This window comes from Neoarius graeffei, chromosome 23 (assembly GCF_027579695.1).
Source record: "Neoarius graeffei isolate fNeoGra1 chromosome 23, fNeoGra1.pri, whole genome shotgun sequence".
Taxonomy (NCBI): Eukaryota; Metazoa; Chordata; class Actinopteri; order Siluriformes; family Ariidae; genus Neoarius; species Neoarius graeffei.
The window spans coordinates 40,579,960-40,600,129 of NC_083591.1; the positions used below are offsets into that span (position 1 = coordinate 40,579,960).

Here is a 20,170-nt window from a genome sequence, read left to right on the forward strand (position 1 = left end):
CACACACACACACACACACACACACACACACACACACGGCCCATTCTATAATTGCAGGCACATTTCAAGTGTTGACTCTGTTAGTCATCGTCAACTCTGTTATCATCAGTTCTGTTCACGGATTGCCCAGTTTGACGATAACAGAGTTGACGTTTCCCACCATTTTGTGTCTTAAGTCCACATGCTAGCCTCAAACTAGCTACCACACAACATGTATAAAAACAGAATTTCATGGATTTTAATCATATTATTGTTTTTTAAAAAAATGAGTCAGAGGTTCGCTCCAATATCACAATAACAGATTTGACGAATAATTAATCTGCTGTTGGTGTATCCTCGACATTTTGTTCAAATTAATGAGAGAAGAAACATAACAAACATCACTGCCTTTCTGAAGCTTCCCGCCAGAGGAAGTGACGTCTCTCGTTGCAGGTATCATGCGTATTATTAAAAGTCTTTGTGGATTTTATGCGGTTTTATAACAGAGTTAACAGAGTTGACAAGAACATTGGGACGGATAAAATAAATTTTTTTTTTAATTACTGGAATTTCACATAATACAGAAAATAGACTTTATATGCAATTGATTTTATAACACTGAAGAGAATAAACCCCAAAAAACAGATTGTTAGAATGAATCACTTCATGTTTATTCAAGCTGAATGCATGAATCAGGAGTCAAAGACAGCCAATAATGTGGGGGAGGGGTGGGAGTCAATTAGTTAATGTTTTATGGATAAATTGGGTCTAAAATGTACATAAAGCATTGCTATTGCTATTTATCTCGGAGATGTGAAATGCAGCTTGCCTGCAAAAAAAAAATCAGTGTTTTTTCTTCATTATTCATTTCATGTCATATCTCTTTACTTAGTTGTTCAGTTCTTGCCATAATATGGATTACTGCAGTTGTGGAATAAGGCTGTTTACTGTATTTTTATTATTGACTGTTTGATCTCAAACACATTCAGAAGGCAAGAAATTGCATGAATTAACTTTGACGAGGCACAGCTGTTAACTGAAAAGCATTCCAGGTGACGACCTCATGAAGCTGGTTAAGATAATGCCAATAGTGTGCAAAGCGTCATCAAGGTAAACGCTGGCTACTTTGAAGAATCTAAAATATGAAATATATTTTGTTTTTTAACACTTTTTTGTTTACCACATAATTCCATACATGTTCCAGATGTTTTCATAGTTTTGACGTCTTCGGTATTGTTCTACAATGTAGAAAATACAAAATACAGAAAAACAAATGAATAAGTACACTGCAAAAAATTACATCTTAGCAAGTGAAAATATCTTGAAAATAGTTGAAACGATCCAGCATTTCCTATTAGAAGAATACAAGACACCAAGTCTGAGATTATTAAAACTAGTTCTAGATTGCAACCAACTTATTCTAAGATGTCTTATCAAGTAAAAATATCTGTCCATGCAGCAAGATACTTTCACTAGCATTAAGTAATTTTCTCCTCAAATTCAGTTTTCAATTTTTTGCAGTGTAGGTGCGTCCAAACTTTTGACTGGTACTCTAAACAAACCAGTCGTCTCCTGTAAACCACTGTGACCCTGACCAGGCACTTACTAAGGATAAACGAACGAACGCTATTAATGCATTTCTATAAATACATCGTTAATGTTAATGAATATGGTCTTTCTTTGTATTACAGTCTTCATATCTGACTGCTGGGTCAAATAAAATTAATAATCTCTGACTTGCATCAGCTTTTCAGTTAACAGGTGTGTCTTGTCAAAAGTTTATAAGAATAAAGGAAATCCACTCATCGTTATCATCATTGCCGCTCAACACGAGCATGGCGGATGATGAACATTTTTCAGACAATCTGAAAAATTTTCTGGAAAAACAATTTTCAGGAAATCCACTATATAGAGATAAAATTTGGCCATAGATTGTAGTATATTATATCTAATAATTTTTTCCTTCATGTGTTCCACAGTCCATTCTCATGCAGTGAAGTCCTAAAACTCTTACAGTATTACATTTTGCTCTGAATAATAAATCCATTATTCATGGTTATCTAAACTATTATGTAAAAACACAAGATTGAAACAAATTTCAGCATATTTGTTCTTGTTTATGCCAGCCTATTACACAGCACATTTAAACTGGAAGTGAAATGGGTTCAGGGTCAATTTCATTTTTACTAAATTTCACTTGAATTGGATTGAAGCCCACATAGCCTAATAACCATAAAATCATCACCAAAGTCTTTTTTTTTTTTAATTCAGAGTCAAAACAGAAGTGACCTACAGCTGCTCTTGGATCAAATCCATTACAGCTTCATCCAAGTGATGCAAATGAGAAATCATGAGAAATTAGGACTCTGTATTCTTTGAACGTTGATCAGTTTGGGGTACAATAAGTATACATCGCTCCTTTTTTTAAAGCCTGGTCAAAGCGTTGACTTGTATTTTTAGCTTCTTTGTAGCCTCCTACATTAGGATATTGGATATTTTGATTATGTCCTGCTTTTAACTCTGCCGGTGTAGCTCACTTCTTACTGTGTATTATTTATCATGTTTCCGGATTGTTCTGCGTATGCGTTATGCCCCCGTGATGCCTCACCATCTGCCCTCAGTGAGTTTGGCTGCCATGCCAGCTGGGCACAGAGGCATTAAAGATGCAGAGGGCCTTCAGTTATTACTACTTGAGAGCAGCAAGCTTTTTCTCGTTTTAATTTTGAAGGCTGCAGATTGTTTAATATGTGCTGGAACTACTCTGTATTTTTCCACCTCTTCTCTGTGTGTGGGTGAAAGTGAGATGAAAAATTAGGTGTAACATAAATTAGCACCATTAATTTGACGATGACAGAGTGAGTATCAGCCTCCCACGCCATTAAAGACGGGGATGTGAGGAAACTTGCTTGGCAGTTAATGTCTTAGAGGAAGTACATCTTAGAATGAAGAAAAGCCAGAATTGAAGGTTACATGAATGTGTGTGTGTGTGCTCACGCGTACATGATGCCCTGTGAAGGACTGGCATCCCATTCAGAGTGTACCCCTGCCTTCGCCATGACAGACTGTAAAGAAGGAAAGGGGACAATAAGGAATTAGAATATATCTATGCTGCCATTTTGTGTCACATACCACATATCAGCCTTGTTTGTAAATAATGGTGGAAATGATCAATATGGCCTCCAAGATAGCTTTCATTAGCCAGTGTGACTGAAAACGGCTAGCAAATGATGATGATGAGCTCTCTGCTACCTTGGCATGGCTAAAAACAGAAGAACCTTTAAAATACATTTTAAAAACCATTCCCTTGCGCTAAACTTAAATGTGAGTCATTTTTCTTGAAGTAAATTGATTTTTTTTTCTTTACCTCAGAACTTCCTCAGAGGACTAAAGAGAAGTAAAAAAGAGAGTTCCTGATTATCAGGGCAAGTCATGAGGGAAGTCAACTGGCCAATGAATTTTATGGTTTTATGAATACTGAAGGGAGAAAACTAAAAAAAAAAAATTTATAACTTCTGGGCCTGCAGCCAGAACAAGGACTCCTGTAAGCCAGAGGAATATTTAGGTTATTCTCTGCCTAAGGAGGTATAAGAACCAAAAAACTAGAAGCAGAACAAATTAAAAACCCTTCTTTCATATTGTCAACATTGTTCTAATTCAATCAATTCATCCATCATTTGTAGCCACTTATCCTGTCCTACAGGGTCGCAGGAGCCTATCTCAGCTAACTATGGGCAAGAGTCAGGGTACACCCTGGACGCAAACCCCACACAGAAAGGCCCTCGTCGGCCGCTGGGCTTGAACCCAGGACCATCTTGCTGTGAGGCGATAGTGCTAACCACTACACCACCATGCCGCCCTCAAGCTATTCAAGTTCTCTCTTTTTATTGTTCGCTGAGGTAACACTGTTAATGAAGCCAACATTCATGAATGCGCTTATAATGTGCTTAAGTTGGTAACATATAATAATAATAATAATAATAATAATAATAATAATAATAATAATGCTCTGTAAAGCTTTAATAAAGCTCTAATAATGAACCTTTATAATGATTAATGACCTGTGTTTAATTATAAAGTAATATTTAATTACCAAGAATAGAAACATTATTCATTATTATTAATAAAACAATTAAAATGTCCTCATTGAGTACTTCAAGTCGAATGAATGATATATGGTATAGAGGATATTACACGGTTGCGCAAAGATGTGAAATTTGTCTTCGAGTGATGAAAATATTTTCAATACGAGAAGATTAACTTCATATCTTCACGCCACCGTGTAGTGTTCTTCAGATTATATGGTCACATTCACAAACCCCCCCCCCCCCCCCCCCCCCCCAAAAAAAAAACTAAAACACAAGTTAATCAAAAGAATTTTAATTTCAAACCGGTTTGCCATTTTGACAACACATGTCTAGTCAGCGAGAAAACACTGGGAGTGACAGCATCGGCATTAAATATCAGGACTTGTTAAACATACAGGACACTTTTTCGATGGAATAAAAAACGTGTTCTATTCCCTTCTAGCGGGTTTCATTCCTTTGGTTTGATAGCATGCAATATTGTTAGCTTATCGCTTAGTGTATGCCATCACTCTACCCAATGGAGAATGAGCATTGAATATGGTTTACGATATTGCATGGTTGTCAAGATAACATGATGTCACACGTCGGAGACATAAAACTTCCACGCTGCTGAGTGACTGTGACAATTTGTAAACAAACATGGCCCCAGGTTTGCTTCGTTAAATATGGAAGATTTTGAGAGAATTTTGAAAGAGAAAGACGTATTGAACACCCGAAAGGAATGTGTATGTATAATAATAATAATAATAATAATAATAATGATATTGCCTGGCTTTTTTTCATGGTATATCAGATATATTCCATTCAACTACTTGTTTTTGACTCGTGCAGTATCATGCTAGCTGAATGGAATATCTATATAATAAGCAGAAAAGTTTGTTTGTTTGTCTTGACAGATTTTTACCCAATTTGGCAAGTACGTCCGGGGATGATCCGGGATTTTGCAGATATAAACAAAATTCATATATGGGCCCCAGGGAGGTCCCTGGGGGGCACAACATTCACCCACCCCCTCCCTCAGTGCCTTTCACGTTACATTTATCAAAACTAACTCTGGACAGATCTTCACTAAACTTGGCATTTAGGTACAGGAGATGGCCACAATTTGGGAGAACTCAGAGATGCCAAATTTGGGCCCCAGTGGACCCCTGGGTGGTGGTTATTTGGATTTTTGTTTGTCTTGGGTTAACATCACCATTTCTTGACAGATCTTCGCCAAAGTTGACATGGAAGTCTGGAGGCAACGCAGAATTTTGCAAAACCTGGGCAATGCCTGGTAACCTGCTGGTATCTGATATACCACTCAACAACAGCCATCTCATCTCTCATTATCTCTAGCCGCTTTATCCTGTTCTACAGGGTCACAGGCAAGCTGGAGCCTATCCCAGCCGACTACGGGCGAAAGGCGGGGTACACCCTGGACAAGTCGCCAGGTCATCACAGGACTCAACACCAGCCAGTATTATTTAAATACACCACTCAGATCCGCACTGTATTTCATATGAAAATGTGAGTTATTCAACACGAGAAGATAAACTTCATATGTTCAAACCAAAGTGTGATGTTCTTTTTATCATATAGACACATTCACAAACAAAAAGTACCCAAATTTATCAAAACAATTTATTGATTTCCTCACGAGTGACATAGAGGTGTGTCACGGTTTTGGTTCTCCATGTCCAGGATGGAGCTCGTATGAAAAATACGAGTGGCGTATTTCCCAGTAAAACACTCATGTCCATATAATATATTAATTTGTTCTGCATTATAAGTAAGCTGTAAAATACTATTCACATTATTTTGTACTGTAATATGAAAACACATAATTCCAGATTAATTATAGGAATGTCAAGAAATAAAAGTATTATTACAGCTTTTTAGAATTATTATTAGAGCTTTATGAAACATTGTTAGAGTTTAGAGTTTATAAGTGCTCACAAGGAATCGTTACTAAATTATAAGCACGCTGAGAATGATTTATGAATACTGGCTTCATAGATAGGGCTACCGTTAAAATCTTGAAACACCCAAACAAACAAACAACAACAACAACAAAAATCCAATTATATTTAATCATTTCTGATTTCTCCAGATCATGTATTGCTCACGGTTTTACGAGCTGAACACCAATCGAATTAACCACCTACATAATTAAGCAGTGACTGTGAAACCAGCCATGCATATTTGTTTGTCAATAAGTGCAACCATTTTGTGAGAAATATATGACTACTGGTTAGTACAAATGGCAGCCTTACTAGTAGATGGCCTTAGTTTATGGAGTTATACATTTTATTTACTCGTGATAATATGTTTTGTTAGTTTTGTGTCCACTAAAATCGAGAGCTTTTGTTTTTTTGATGAACAAATTAGGAATGGTGGATTTGCACATCTGCGAGCACTGACTCACTGGTGAACTCTCGTGAGTATTTTCACATTCCTAGTGATCCAGGTACGATATCATAGCAGGTATGATCTGCTGTGGTCGGGTTTCCTAAGTCATCTCTCAGTTTAATATATGAGGCCCACATTGTGAGCAATCCAATTTAATATTGTTTTCTTAGCAAGACAGAATGTAATGAAGGTCAAGATTGCAAATGCAGGAAGAGAGAGAGAGAGAGAGACAGAGCAGGAATACAAATTTTAATTTAAATTAAAAGCCTGTCTCTGAGACAACCTTTGTACCTGCTGTATTTGTCACAAAGATATGTAGTATATGAACTTTTAGATAGCGTTATATTCCGAAATCTGATCATCTACTATAGATATGCTTGTGTGATAGCGTAGCAAGACCAAAACATAATAAATCTGGGAATGGGAATTTTTCTCATCTATCAAAAGGCTGTATGGGGTTTTTTGTTCACTGACGGAGGTATGATCTTATCTGTTGATTTAAAAGCGAATTTTTTTGAACGAATGCTTTTTTTTAATGCTGACTAAATTCATATCTACAGAAGTCCTCAGTATTGGTGTGGAAAGTCTGTGAGATTATCGTGACTCGATGGCACATTCCTGTGTCTGTCTGAGGATTTTGTGCCGGAGGGTTTCGACATTTACATTATGTAAAAAGGGGCTCATTAGACTGAGTCAAGTGGAATAAGTTTTGTGACTAAATGTGTCAGCCGATGTATGGCTTAGTGTGTGTGTGTGTGTGTGTGTGTGTGTGTGTGTGTGTGTGTGTGTGAGCCAGAGCACAGGTGACAATCCTGAACTGGATAATTTGTCTGTTGATAATCCTTGGACAGCTTTGTGTTTTCGCCTAGGATTGGCACTACGACGAAGCATCAGTGATTTTCTCATTAAACAGAGTCCATACCTCTCTCCCAAACACACACACACAGTGCTAATGCAAATGCTATTGCATATGGAAAGGAAAATGATGCAAACTTCACATATTTATTGTGTAAGGATGCAGCATTTCCTGTATCTCACCACAAAGTTTACCATTAACACTTCATCCAAGACTTATTTTATAATGAAATTCTGAGCTGATGTTTTCGTTTAAACTTTGTTTGTTCTATTTTAACTTTGGTTATCAGTTTCCTGTGTTATCCACAATGCCATTTGACAACCTGCTGATAGTGGTAGCAGTGGAATTTATCCCTTGCTTCATCTTCAAAAGAGAACAATGCAGCGGTGCTTTAATCCTTTACCCTGTCCAGCTTTCTTACCTCCTCATCCATCCATTCCACTTAAATCAAACAGCTTCTAAGCCATCATTATTACATTAGAGGCATTTACAATGTTAGATACCTTGCTCAAGGGCACTTCAGCCATTCCTGCTAGTCCAGGGACTCAAACCAGCAACCTTTTAGTCCCAAAACTGCTTCTCTAACTTCTAACCATTAGGCCATGGTTTCACAACATCGTTGTGCTTGCCATCTCATAGATAACTAACTATCTGAGCTGAGTCTCTGTTGTAACTCAGCACAACTGCATCATTTTCTGCAATGTTTATGGTCTCAATATTGGCTTTCTCATTAATTCGACATTAAATATCACTGGAAAATGGGGAATAAGAAAAGACGATTTTGCTCTTTTGTTGTTCGGCGCTAACACCAAAATCTGTTATCCGTTATCCATTATGTTTGAGGTCTCTTCAATTTTTTCTCTTATTAAACGCACCAATAGTATCCCTTTGTGATATTAGTGTGAGAGATAACCCATAATGTGTCACGGGAATAACAGATATACAACACAAACCAACAAATTGGCACCAGAATCACAAAGCACATCACGGATATTTCAGTCGGCATATCAGGTGAAAATTCAAGTTCAATCCAAATTGCTTCAAACTGCTCTCATCGGATTCAGAACAGAATGCTAAACAACATACGTTTTATAGAATTGAAATATGTTTATCCGTTCTTGAGATATTACAAATCAAAGATTGAAAAAATGGCTTAATTTTTCGAAAACTGCCGTAATATTCTGTATGAGGATCACATGGTCCAAAATGGGCCTCATTAACCAATGAGATCAAAGGTTTTTTCTTCATAACTTTTTTTTTCAACATATTTACATGGAAATTGGTGGGCACATAGATCGTTGTATACTGAATACAAAGTTTAAAAATCAGTAAAAACAAATTATGTAAATTAGTATTTAATTAGTATCAATTATGGTAATTGGGTAAAAATACAAAATCGGTGCACTCTCGTCTTCAAAGTTTTACCAAATAGCTTGATTTGTGCAATATAAAGCTGATCTTAACTCTCATTTATACATCACAAAGAAGGAGAAATCAATGTTAATTATAAAATATGCATAAATAAGCACTGAATGGGTGGCACGGTGGTGTAGTGGTTAGCGCTGTTGCCTCACAGCAAGAAGGTCCGGGTTCGAGCCCCATGGCCAACGAGGGCCTTTCTGTGCGGAGTTTGCATGTTCTCCCCGTGTCCGCGTGGGTTTCCTCCGGGTGCTCCGGTTTCCCCCACAGTCCAAAGACATGCAGGTTAGGTTAACTGGCGACTCTAAATTGACCGTAGGTGTGAATGTGAGTGTGAATGGTTGTCTGTGTCTATGTGTCAGCCCTGTGATGACCTGGCGACTTGTCCAGGGTGTACCCCGCCTTTCGCCCGTAGTCAGCTGGGATAGGCTCCAGCTTGCCTGCGACCCTCTAGAACATGATAAAGTGGCTAGAGATAATGAGATGAGATGAAGCACTGAATGTCTCACATCTACAATTCTCTCTCAAAATAAAAAAGTCTTAAAGGTTATTTCTAATACCCTCTTTGTGCTCTGTAGACCTTTGTATTTCTAAGTAGGCCCTACTAGTGTTTATATGAAAGAATATAAATGATTATTTTCATTAATATTCACAGCTTTCAAGGCAAACCTTGAAAAAACTGTGATGTACATCCAATAAACAGTTCCAGTTAACTGAACTGAAATTGACACTCGTGTTTTTGACTTCTGTTTTTTTATAATATCGTTCCGACCACTAACATCTCAATATTTTCATCAAAACAACTACAGTTATATTCAAAAATAGTTATTTATTTACATGAATCAGTTTGATTTGAAAAAATAAGTAGGTAAAGCTATGAAAACTCACTTCAAAGTCTCCCATGAAGCATAACATTAAAACTAGCAGACGGAAAATTTTGCTGAATACGTCATCAGAAACAGTGAGAGCGAGAGAACAGCCCTATAAAAGTTATCTGGTTGATATTCACGAGTAATCCAGTCAGAAACTGATCAGAAGAGAGAGAGCCTGAACATTTCCCTGTGACTCAAAAAGAACCGCCAGTTTCCCAATGTCACACGAGCAGAGAGTTTTTACTCTGTTGTACCAACTTCAACCTGCTGTTACTCCTAAAGTACTGAACAGATCTTAATGAGATAAATTTATTTGGAAAGTAGAAATTATAAGCTTTTTAATGATAGTATTCATGATAGAAAATATTCAAGAGTTAAGTAATGATAGATTTTAAATTTAGATGAGCGTCTGCATGCACAGTTTTACAGCACAGCCAGCGAGCATCTGATATGCCTAATTTCAGTATAAATGCATTTAATGTGTTTCATGGTGAAGTTTTTTTGATGCACATCTGAAGCAAAGCTAACACTGCAAACAATCTGCAGCTGCCTGTTTAAATGGCTTTGTGTCCGGACGAGCCAGCAAGTCTGTGAGTTGCCTCTGGCACATTTCAGATGCCCTGACTTTCACCTGCTATTAACCAGGATGCTAACATTAACCAAAGCCGCTCAGCTTTTACTGTGGCTCAAGGCATGTAATCTGAGCTGCTTTGATAATAACAAGCATAAACTCTTACATATATTCATTTGGCAGATGTTTGTACTCAGATCTCCTTGCAACTGAGGAAGAATATCATGCAAGAAGAGCAGCACGGTGGTGTAGCAGGTGGTATTCATCGCTCCAGGGTCCCCGGTTTGGTGCTGTCTGTGCAGTGTTCAATTCTCCAGCATCAGTGTGGGTTTTCTCTGTGGACTGCCTATGAAGTGTGAACAAGAATGTGACTGTGACTGTGTATGTGCGGTGCCCTGAGATGGATTGGCACCCCACTCAGGATGTATGTGCTCCCACCTTGTGCTCAGTGCTCCCAGCATAGGCTCTAGCTCTACAGTGACCCTGATTAGGATGACGGAAGATAAATACAATCTTTTATAATTCAGACATAAAGCTGAATCGTTAAAGGTTAAGATTGATTATGGTATGTTTCAGCCATAGCCTGTGAGTTGGCCTCGTGGTTACTGTGTCCATCTCTCGACCGGGAGACTGCGAGTTCTACTTGTGGTTGGGTCATACCAAATACCATCATAAAAATGGTACCTACTGCCATCTGGCAAGTCACGCTGCAACATAGATGTGTGTAGGGAGTCAAACTCTTGTGGGTACCAGAGGACTAGACCCCCACTGTAACCCTAGCTATATAACAGGCAAGAGGCCGAGGGCTATAGAAATGGAGATCGAGCTGGTTAGTACTGAGACAGGAGATTGCCTGGGAAGACCAGATCCTGGCATGGGAGGGACTTTGACTTTTTTGAAACCAACCCTAGCTTCACACATTATGCACACTGAAAAAAAATATGCAATATTGTTTGGATTATTTGGATTAAACCAGCAATGCAGAAAGGTTTTCTTTGCTGTTCAGGTTTCAAGGCAGAAGGCAGTTGTACTGTAAATATAAACAGTCTGCCAAAGCAGACCTTTTGACCAATCATATGTTTCATTTTGCTGTCCATGACACCAATCAGTCTGGTCATCCACTGACTTGTTTATGTGTATCATCAAGCTATCTGTGCTGAAACAAAATATATAAAATACCACATATCTGTTTGAAATGGGTGCAATTGTGATTCACAGTTAAACCTTGGTAGCCAAAGGCAAAAATGGGGATAGACCTCGATTAGGGATAAACACTCATCCTTTCGCAAAAGACTTTCCAGTTATACCTTTCAGACACACAACCACGCATATAACAGTTTGCATAAGTGAACTGTTTCTTTTCTTTTGATTGTTTCTCAAGATTTTTGATTGACTATAGATCCAAAGTCAAGTTCATTTATTAATCTTCTTCTTCCTCCTTGTCCAGCACTGTTGCCTGGTCAGGGTCCATGTGGACCCTATTGATCCACATGCCATATTAATTGGAGCATAGTTTTATGCCAGATGCCCTTCCTGCCACAATCCTCCCATTTCTGGACTTGGGAAACAACCATTCACACACATGGGCAATTTTAGAGGAGCCAGTTGGCCTAACTGTACTTCTTTGGACTGTGGGGGAAACCGGAGCACCTGGAGGAAACCCATGCAGGCACGGGGAGAACATTCAAACTCCACACAGAAAGGCCCCCGTTGGCCACTGGGCTTGAACCCAGAACCTTCTTGCTATGAGGCGACAGTGCTAACCACTACACCACCGTGCCACCTCAAGTTAATTTATTAATAAGATGTAAAAACGACATAAAGTGACCAAAGTATTAGACGATGAACTCAAATGAATTAAATTTATACAACAGTTAGTTCTGTGTCCTGCACGCAAAATTCCACTTCCTAGTTTGAAACAGTTACAACAGTTATATTAGTGACACCATCAGCGGACATGACAAATGATACTTTTCAGGACTTGAAAGGTAAAACTTTATCAGATGAAGATGTAAAGGAAGAAAGGATGCCAGTTTTATCTGAAGCACCTTGAACTGGAATGTACAAATCAGTGTGGGCCAGCTAGCCGACCTGCTAGAAAGCGAGCGTGGCTTCTTTGGGATCTATTTTTGGGCACAGAAATAAACATTGGGCCATATTGTGTCCAAAATATCACGACATTAATTTCCTGTTTATTGTATAAGAGCAGTTTTGCACTCAAAGTCAATATTCAATCCAACAGCACTCCTTCTCCTGTGATATTACTTAATGAAAGTAATAACATTGTTTTTCAACTTAACTTTAATCTCTGTCTACTGCATCAGAAATGGTTCACAATTTCAATGTGTTTCCCTGTACTGAGAAAAGAACAGAAAACCTGTTTATCCAAAGCTCAGTTATAATGGACGTCTAGGAACAGTTTTTGGGGCGTCAATAGCCAATTATGTGAAACGTATACTTTTGTGGAATATTTTAATGAATCTGTTCAATGTATCCTTTCAGAGATGGTACTGTCTTTTTTTGGTGGAAAGAAATTGAGGTTATGTGGACATTTAAAACACAGAAATACACTAAGGACACATGGTAGAGTGCATTTCTCTGCCAAGCTACATATTATCAGCATGAAAATCAAATCACTTGAACCTAGGATAATACTAAATCTGTCCACCAAATTTCATCCAAATCCATTCATTATTTTTTGAGTTACTTTGGGAAAAGTGAATTTCCCAGAAATTTAACCCATGAAAAACTAGAAGGGCACTGGATAGAGTGTATACTTCCGCCAAGCCACATATTAGAATATCCAGATGTTTACTATGTTTACATACATATTTGGATTTGCATCAAAATCTAATCAATTGTTCCTTGGCCCATGGCCTGCCTTTCCTCAAAATTTCATCAAAATACGTTCACTACTTTTTGAGTTACGTTGGGAACAGACAAACAAACAAAGGGCATTGAAAACATAGCATCCTCTAACAAAGTTGGCAGAGACAATAAGAATAAGTATTGTATTACATTACTTTACATTACATTACATGGCATTTAGCAGACGCTGTTATGCAGAGCAACGTACAACGAGTGCAAAAGTCAGGTACACGAAGTGCTGAACTTCTAGACAAGAAAGTTCTAGTGCCAACTGAACAAGTGACAGCAGTACCTAGTGTAATATTCTGTTGAAGTACCAATACTCAAACAGCCAAGGAAACAAACTAACCATATAAAGTCCAACTAAATAGAGAACTCAAACAGCTAACCCCAGGCTCGACAGTACACAGCATGGGTTGGGCTAGACCAAAACACAGTTACACAGTGGGCAGGGAGGAAGGGGAGAGATGCAGCCTGAAGAGGTGAGTCTTCAGTCTGTGCTTGAAGGTGGTCAGGGAGTCGGCAGTTCTGACCTCAATGGGAAGGTCATTCCACCAACGGGGAACCAGGACAGACAGCAGTCTTGAGTAGGCTGGGCAGGAGCAGAGAGGAGGAGGGGTCAGGCAACCAGTAGTAGCGGAGCATAGGGATCTGGCTGGTGTGTCGGGGTGGCTCAGGCTCTGGAGGTATGCTGGCCCTAACCCCTTGAGAGCCTGGTAAGCTAGCACCAGTGTCTTAAATTTGAATCATCATAGTATAATTATATAAGTATATTCTTGTATAGTATAATCATAACAAAACAGATTAACTAGATGTTTGTTGACAGAATATTCAACTGCCTTTAGACTTCCATTATAAGTGAGTTTTGAGCAACCAGATTTTTATGGTACAGATTGAGATTAGATTGAATCATGGCCATTTTTCTTTCTGAAAAAAGAGACACTTTTGGTGGTGCGTCATTCAGCAGCCTTCCATGAGTCCTTATTTCTAACTACTCCTTCACACTGACCTGAAGTCTGCTATTGCTCTCCTTCAATACACCTGCAATTACATAGATCTATTGTGGCTTTGAAAAGTTCTCCCATCTCTTAAATCCCATAATTCCATCCTCTACCTATACCTAAAACCTATAAATTGATCCAGAGCCTCACTTTCATTCCGTTCTATTCTGTCCTGCTATCCTCAGATGCTCTAAGGCTTAAGGTCGCGTACAGGCCTGGCAGGAAGATCATACTGGCTGGATGGATTTCAGTGTGGTTGTCATGGAAATGATTCTCCCAAGGGCCCCAGGTCTTAGCCTGTGGACTGGACTGCACAAACAGATTGCTGGCTGATGAAGATGAGCGAGAGAGAGACAGAGAGAGAGTGAGACAGATAGATGTAGGAGGCAAGGGAAAAGTGGTTGACAAGGCAACAATGAAGGAAGACACGCCTCACTGCACCAGAGATGAAGAACAGAGCTTGGGATGTGGGGGGAGGACACACACACACACACACACACACACACACACACACACACACACACACACACACAAGTATAGCAGTATGTCTCTCTAACTGTTTCTCCAAAGGCTGCCTGGAATTTCTCTAAAGTCTTTTTGAATACTGTCAGTAATGGATAATGCGACGCAGTATACTTTGCTTAATGAAGTTAGTGTGAGCGAGATCGCTTGTTGAATATGTATGATTAAGAAAAGCAGCAACATCTGTTCAAGCTCAGCATGACACTGATTCACTGACCTGCTCGGTCATGGGCGCAGAATATAATAAATGTCCATGAAGGAAGTATACTATTTATCAGATTTACCTGTTAAAGCATTTTTTTCCTGTTTAATGTGAATATTTCATTCGAATCATTGATCAGATTCAGTGTTGCATAATTACATTAACATTTCATGTCCCGTATTTTTGTGTGTGTTTTTTTAGGCATTCAGGTTCAAACTGCTGAGGATTACCAAAACCAGGACATGAAGCCAAAACGGGTTTAAAAAGAGAGTGTGGTTAGTAGTCTTTGTGTGTGTGTCTCATGAATGAACTGTCTCAAATGAAGTAGTAGTGGTTAACTAACTCGGTGTTCATATAGTCTAGTCTCACTAATGCTGCCTTTTTGCAACCCCAATTCCAAAAAAAGACAACGCCAAACCGCTTTCTGCACATATTAAAACTGCATGGCTCCATAGTAAAAGAGTCCAGGTGCTAAACTGGCCTTCCTGAAGTCCAGACCTGTCTCCCATTTGGCACATTATGAGGCACAAAATACAGCAAAGGAGACCCTGAACTGCTGACCAGCTGAAATTGTATATCAGGCAAGAATGGGACAACATTTCTCTTTCAGAACATATCAAATGTTGAAACCGAGAAATTTTAGCTGAAACTGATCAATATGCTGCCGTCCAGACAAAATCTTTTTCAGGGAAGGACTTCCTTCTTTCAGCAAGACAATGCCAAACTGCTTTCTGCACATTTAAAACTGCATGGCTCCATAGTAAAAGAGTCTGGGTGCTAAACTGGCCTGCCTGCAGTCCAGACCTGTCTCCCATTTAAAACATTTGGCACATTATGACGCACAAAATACAACAAAGGGGAACCTGAACTGTTGAGCAACTGAAATTGTATATCAGGCAAGAATGGGACAACATTTCTCTTTCAAAACGACAGCAATTGGTCTCCTCAGTTCCTAAACATTTACAGTGTTGTCAAAAGTAGAGGTGATGCAACACAGTGGTAAACATGCCCCATCCCAACTTTTTTGAAACGTCTTGCTGACATCAAATTCAAATTGAGCACATATTTTTCAAAAAACAATAAAATTTCTCAATTTCAACATTTGATATGTTATCTTTGTACTATTTTCAATGAAATATACCTGTAGGGTTTCCAGATTGATTTGCAAATTATCGCATTCTGTTTTATTTACAGTTTACACAGCGTCCTAACTTTTTAGGAATTGGGGTTGTAGATGCAGGTATAATTTTGCTACCTGTGTTTCCTACTTATTAGTCTAACTACTCTTTACCTTTTTAACATTATTGCATTCAAACAACACAAGGGTTGGAGGTACATACAGAGTTATGTCAGGGGCTTCAAAGTTTGGGAGAATAGCAGGGTACAAATAATTTACAGCAGGGTGCAAAATGGTAAAATGTCTGCCAGCGGCAGACATAATGCACGCAAAGCGTGCAGGGGGGGTTTCAAAGGGGGTGCGCCCCCCTTTGGGCACGGAAAATTTTATGAAATGCACTGAGAAATGGTGGCCTCTGGTAACTTTTAACAGTGAAAATAAAGGGTAATCAATACTATTTGGAAACTTGAAATATGAAACCATACCTCAGTCATTTTATCAAATTTCAGAAATATTTGCAAACAAACACATAAAAAGTAGTCCGATTGAAATCCACATATGGATGATATAATAATTTTAAGTCTGATGTGCACTTTGACTAAGCTAAGGTGACAAGTTTCTCCAGATTCTCTAATCCTACTGAAGAATATGGTGAAATCTTGAATACAGATGAAGAACAAAACAACTTCAATTATAATCAAAATGTTTATTTTTTGGCAGTCAATAAACTGTTACATAAAATGCAGCTACATCTACTTCATCACCTGACTTCATTGTTATTAAAAAACAGCAGCTAGCAGCACTCATTGACCGTCTCAGCATTTCTATTGAAAATAACTTTTATCCAAATCTCATCAACCTAATCATGTAGGGCCTACTGAATAGAAATTATATAAATCTCGTTATTTAGTGCGGGTTAGGCACAACAATTATTTCTTTATATATATATATATATATATATATAGAGAGAGAGAGAGAGAGAGATATGCAAGTACGAATTTTTCATGGGGTGGGATGGTTTGGAACAGGTCATCTAAAATTGGGATAACATTTACCCGGGACGGGTATTTGAGGCGGGTCGTCTAGCTTAAGCTTGATTAGCGTTGTTACGCACGCAGTTTGTTTTTTCGAGCAGCTGTCAAACGCAGAGTCAACTTTACGATCTGCGATTATAATGTCTTAAGCAAGGCTGAGAAACGGTGGACTAAGACGTATTTATTTTTCTATATCAACACAATGACAGAGTAAATTTGCGTTCAAAACGTACTTACCTTTCCCTCTAGACCTTTTTAGCCACGCATCCAGCATGGAGCCGCTTGCAACTCTCTTCGTCGCCATTTGTGAGTCACATGATGGTATGAACCATTCACAGTCCATGGAACACTCTAAGCCAATCAGAGTACGGCTTACATATGGCACAAGGGGCAGTAATGGCTGCACTCATGTCGAGGATGTAAACAAAGTTGACGCGGCAACGGACATACAGTACATGACATAGTGGATGTAATTTACGTTCACAACTTTTTTTTTTTTTGCCGTCAGACATATTTAATATTAAATTTTGTGACTCGACTGACAATAGCCGTCGGCATAACAAGCCACAGACGGCGATTTGCCGCCGGTGACCGGCTACTTTTGAGACCGCAGTTGTGTTGAGGCTTAGACGAGTGTGTTAGTTATACTGTACATAGTACCTCCTTGCTAACTGTGAATTACCTCATTTCCTCAAAAGCTATTTGCTAACTACTGAATTGGCCATTGTTTTTGAAACTGACATTTATTTCAGTTCAACTTTAGTAGCATGGGGGGTATGTGAATCAGGCATAGTTGCTGTGGAGAGGCTGAGTGACACATGACAGGAAATGAGTGTTGAGAGAGAGCGAGGAGAAGCCATCCTCGCTTTTTTTAAAGAAAACCTTGTTTCTATTTTGTATTTTTTTCTGCCCCCTGATGAGAGCAGGAACCCGCTTTACCTCTGTCAAAACAATCCCACCATGACGCTAATTACCAATTGAAAGCAGTGTTTTCCCTAATTGTGCATTTGCTGAGCAAACCTGGAGTGGAGGTATAGCATGGTGTAATCCCCTCCCCCTGCAGAAACATGCCATGACTACATCTGGTACGAGCCTTTATTTAACTGTATTTGTGGAGCACAGTATGCTGCAACATTTGGTGGAGGTCATGAGAGTTAAAACTGGAATAAAGCCGGGAATGAGGAATTTGATTCGGAGTTAATCGGAATCAGAGAGTGTGAATGTCTCATAGATAAAATGTTTCACAAGCAGTTTGAACAGACTATGGGATACACTGAAGGTTATTTCAGTCCTAATAGTTGTACTGTTATTATACATGTTAGAAGAAAGCAGCATTTTTAGTCGTAAGAAATTAGGGCTTGGAAACAAAATGATAACTCATCATGAGTATTGGGATGCAACCCGATGCAAATATGGTATTCCGAATGTTTCTAATTTCTAACAGATACAAATGCTGATATCATTGCCTTACTGAACTTCAAAAAAAAAAAAACCATCAAATATTTCTACATTATTTCTATACAAACTGGCGTAAAGAAATATTATGCCTTCATCTAAAAAGCTGCCGCTGCTTATGGCCCACGCACACTCTGCAGTTTGCACAGGCCTGAATATCTCTCTCTGAGGTCTACAGAAAATAGTAATTGAATTCATTTTAAAAGTATTAACTTACAAATTCATTGCATGTGTTTTCATCATTCTTAAAGCTTGAGTAGGTAATTTATTTTCGAAGCATTTTTTGATATATTTCTTGAAAGTTTCTTTCCATCCCTACAGCAATGAATAAATCAGATGCTCTGACAATAAAAAAAAAAAAAACTGTCATCCGTGGCAATGGCAGAGCTGTAAAAAGCCCATCCAATCATTTCATTCCGTCTGAATGAAATCACTGGATGGCCTACCAACCTGTCTGCCTTCCTACCTGCCCTTGCACTCGTTACACATGACCAGTCTTCCACAAGGCTAGGCAGACCTACTGCAGACATACTGATAAAGCTAGCGAGCTAGTTGACAGCTGTGAATACAAACAATAGACGTGTTCATTGTTTACATTTGTTATGATAATGTTAGATGTTTTCTTAGAAGTGAATGAGACATGAGGTAGCTGGATACCTACAGTACCTACCGTACCTCTCTCTCTTTTGTGGACTCGTGTTCCAGCTGTAGTCAGGCGGTACACGTTCATGTGTTTTGTAGGAATGGTTTTACAGAGAAGCCTGAAAGGAGGGGGTGGGATTTTTCAGTTGGATACTTTCAAAATCTAGTTTACTCTTGCTGGTTTCTCCAATGATGCCTACGGTAGCTTAAATGAAAGTTCTCCATTGTGAATGAAAAGAAATTCTTTCTAAAAAATTTTAGTCATTATAGAATTACAAGAACAACTTTATTCATCACATGTACATTTGTGAAATTCCTTTCTGCATTTAACCCATCTGAAGCAGTGAACACACACATACCCAGAGCAGTGGGCAGCCATGCTAACAGTGCCCGGGAAGCAGTTGGGGGTTAGGTGCCTCACTCAAGGGCAACTGAGCCCAAGGCCACCCCATGTTAACCTAACCGCATGTCTTTGAACTGTGGGGGAAACCGGAGCACCCGGAGGAAACCCACGCAGACATGGGGAGAACATGCAAACTCCACACAGAAAGGCTCCTGTCGGCTACTGGGCTCAAACCCAGAACCTTCTTGCTGTGAGGTGACAGTGCTAACCACTACACCACTCACTCACGGCGGCCTCAGCCGAGTCGCATGCCTGGAACCCCAATCCTGTCAATCAGCCATGCAGTTAGCTAACTCAGCCGTACTGGCTCCGCCCACGTCCCTTTTCAGGGTGCAGGGATCTCTGGAGGAGTAGTACCTTTCTAGGTGGCCTTGATACATCTGGGGTCCCAGTCTGGTCTCCCCATATCCAGCATCATGTGACGTGCAAAACACGTCCAATATTCCAGCAAGCGGCCACATCATCTAGCCTTTCACATGATGAAGACTGTCCACAGTGGCTCTCAGCACCGCCCCTAGTGTCACAGACTTGCGGTGGACCACACTCAGTTGGACCCTGGTGGTGTGTGGAGTTGCGATCCCATCACCTTACCCTTTTTTTTGCATTGTAAAGTAATATGCTATGGAAGGTTCAACAACTACAAAACCTATACTTCCAGTCCCAGGAGTGGACAGGAATCCAGCCATCAATGCTAGTGCTGGTCAGCCTCCAGGACAACGGGTCCTTAAATCCCATGAGAAGGGGCTCGTCTGA

The 20,170-nt window shown here is 39.2% G+C and overlaps 1 protein-coding gene across 1 annotated transcript in view; it reads left to right on the plus strand.

Annotated features, from left to right (window-relative positions):
• LOC132871725 (receptor-type tyrosine-protein phosphatase S-like) overlaps positions 1-20,170 on the plus strand; it is a 328,962-nt gene that overhangs the window by 42,700 nt on the left and 266,092 nt on the right. Inside the window, exon 2 of the mRNA XM_060906174.1 lies at positions 14,968-15,041. The gene's annotated coding sequence lies outside the window, so the exon portion shown is untranslated. The remainder of the gene's footprint in view (positions 1-14,967; positions 15,042-20,170) is intronic.